Genomic DNA, 3544 nt, shown 5'->3' on the forward strand with positions numbered 1-3544 from the left:
GTTGCTGACTCTGTAATAGTCATAATGCATCATAGTGTGAGACTTTCTGTATTTTTTAAGTTAAATATCTTGAAAACTGATTTGCTGACATGCAAAACATTTTGGGACTGTATCAACAGTGGACTAAATGAAACAAATACCAAAAGATAGTTTTTGAGTGGAATTTCCTTTACGTTAGCAATACCTATCCAGGCATTATAAGATCTGATATGCATCAGCAACGTCTGGGCAGAGGAACATGCCCAATAATTTCAGAGCATATATGAACAAATAGATATAAATATCCCACAATGATGAATTTACTCGAATGACATCGGTGATGAACTGCATAACAGTGCAATAGGCTACTTCTTATGTGCTTCCCATTGCACAGGGATACATACTATATTTTCCTCAAACCCCAATGTACAATCATGGTGAAAGCTCATCATGACATCGCCCATTAAAATTGCTTAATTGCCTACTGTAATCCTGGCTTTATTTAATTGCAGGGAGATTCGGTGTTGGCTCTTTTCAAGAAGAATTTTAGCAAATGCAATAGATAGTGGTTATAGCAATTTTTGTCCAAATAAAATAAAATTGTTATTTGGTTGTCATCTTCTTGCCATGTAGCTCGGTACCAGATAGCCTCTTTTAGAATCAGAGATTGAAATACTTACACACGCCTCTAACATGCAGGCTCAGCATTCCCGAACAGTCCCATTACAAGTCAGAATGTTGAACAAACTTAATTTCAATTTACTTGACCTTTTTGTCCACCAATTTTGTCCCTATGTCGGATCTAATCTGATACAAAATATCCACAGGGAAGTGTTATCAACCCGACCTTTCAGTACGATGGTCTGTATATCGTTTATATTTACAATTTTTATTTTCAATACTGATACAATTCGCACAAATAGTGGACCACTTCCCATAAATGTGCTTCGGTCCACATATTTGGCTATTATTTACATATTGTGCATCACGTGCTATGCATCAAGAGATGTAAAATATAAGAGACAGAACCTACCAGCGCCCTAAAAAGTAGAGTAAACAACACCTTCCTGTGGATACCTTGTCTCCACAGGACCAACAGCATGTAGGCCTACAACTGGTAAAGTGTAAATATAATTGCATTCAACATTCTGGCTTTTCTCTTCTTTAGGGTGACTTCGGTCATGGTAACAGTCTGATATTTTGGCAAGGTACCAGATTACATGACGTTTTGAATTTTGCATAGCATCTGGGGGTGTGTTCACTTGCCAGGCTCTACCTTGGACAATAGTGAACAACTGCAGCCCGCAATTCACGGTGTTCCTGCATGTGGGCATTCCTGCATCAACCTCCCCCCTCGAGTATCCCATTGGTTCCTGCATGAACGCCCCCCTCGAGCACAACATCTTCATGCTTGTGTGACACTTTTGAATGTTGGTCAAAAGGGAAATAAAAGTATTATGAGTTTTTTCACTAGTAGACTGTGTCCGTCGATCCCGTTTGCTGAACACCTGCCCTCACCGTTGTTAACAGAACTGCGGGAAAAACAGTGCCCGACAGGTGGGGGCGAAGGACACTGTCTACTGCTAGCACAGTAGGCGGGAGTGACACTACGTGCTAACTAGCTTGCTTACTAGTTAGCGACGCCATGTGCTAGCTTGCTAATTAGCTAGCTAGCACACGGTGTCGCCTCTGCCCCTGCTTTGTACTGGAAAAAAACGTGCCCAACAGGGCAGGAGCGAAGTACACTGTCTACCAGTGTCGCCTACTGCTAGCTTCTCCGGTACACAGCAGGTGGGAGGTGGAGGCGACACTGTGTGCTATTTAGCTTGCTAGTTAACTAGCTACCCTTAAGGAAAGAAATTGCAGTCAGAGTGCAGTATAACTGCAGTACACTGTAGTATAACTGTAGTTAGAGTGCAGTATAACTGCAGTATGCTGCAAATACTGCATCCAAAATATGTTTTTTTACTGCAGTAATTTTGCAGTGTAACTGCAGTACACTGCAGTTATTCTGCAATTACTGCATCCAAAATACCAGTCCACTGAACTTACTGCAATCTTTTTTGTAAGGGTAGAATACGGTGTCGCCCCCGCCTTCCATGTACCGGGATCCTCCTTAGGACTAGCTGGCTAAGGTAGCACTCAGTTTCCTTCACTCCCTCCTGCTTAACACCTTCCCTTGCCATATTTAACAGTACCGTGGGAAAACAGTGTCCGACAGGCAGGGGCAAAGGACACTCTACCGGTGTGTACTAACTATAGCCATCTACGTTGTTGCCCCCGCCTCTTCTGTGGGGTTTATATGCGGTTGGGATTCAATGTTATGGTGCATTACCGTCATTGACTGTATTGGAGCCCTCCTGCCTATGTACTGGAGTCATAACTTAAAAATTGACCAATAGAAGTAAACTCAGCAAAAAAAGAAACGTCCTCACTGTCAACTGCGTTTATTTTCAGCCAACTTAACATGTGTAAATATGTGTATGAACATAACATGATTGAACAACTGAGACCTAAACTGAACAAGTACCACAGACATGTGACTAACAGAAATGGAATAATGTGTCCCTGAACAAACGGGGGTCAAAATCAAAAGTAACTGGTGTGGCCACCAGCTGCATTAAGTCCTGCAGTGCATCTTCTCCTTATGGACTGCGCCAGATTTGCCAGTTCTTGCTGCGAGATGTTACCCCACTCTTCCACCAAGGCACCTGCAAGTTCCCAGACATTTCTGGGGGGCAATGGCCCTAGCCCTCACCCTCCGATCCAACGGGTCCCAGACGTGCTCAATGGAACACTGACATTCCTGTCTTGCAGGAAATGATGCACAGAACGAGCAGTATGGCTGGTGGCATTGTCATGCTGGAGGGTCATGTCAGGATGAGCCTGCAGGAAGGGTACCACATGAAGGAGGAGGATGTCTTCCCTGTAACGCACAGCGTTGAGATATCCTGCAATGACAACAAGCTCAGTCCGATGATGCTGTGACACACCGCCCCAGACCATAATGGACCCTCCACCTCGATCCCGCTCCAGAGTGCAGGCCTCGGTGTAACGCTCATTCCTTCGACGATAAACGTGAATCCGACCATCACCAATGGTGAGACAAACCGCGACTCGTCAGTGTAGAGCACTTTATCCAGTCCTGTCTGGTCCAGCAACGGCGGGTTTGTGCCCAACGACGTTGGCGACGTTGTTGCCGGTGATGTCTGGTGAGGACCTGCCTTACAACAGGCCTGCAAGCCCTCAGTCCAGCCTCTCGCAGCCTATTGTGGACAGTCTGAGCACTGATGGAGGGATTGTGCGTTCCTGGTGTAACTCGGGCAGTTGTTGTTGCCATCCCGTACCTGTCATGCAGGTGTGATGTACGGATGTACCGATCCTGTGAAGGTGTTGTTACACGTGGTCTGCCACTGCGAGGACGATCAGCTGTCCACCCTGTCTCCCTGTAGCACCGTCTTAGGCGTCTCACAGTACGGACATTGCAATTAATTGCCCTGGCCACATCTGCATGCCTCCTTGCAGCATGTCTAAGGCACGTTCACGCAGATGAGCAGGGACCCTG

Source organism: Salmo trutta, chromosome 27, assembly GCF_901001165.1.
Source record: "Salmo trutta chromosome 27, fSalTru1.1, whole genome shotgun sequence".
Taxonomy (NCBI): domain Eukaryota; kingdom Metazoa; phylum Chordata; class Actinopteri; order Salmoniformes; family Salmonidae; genus Salmo; species Salmo trutta.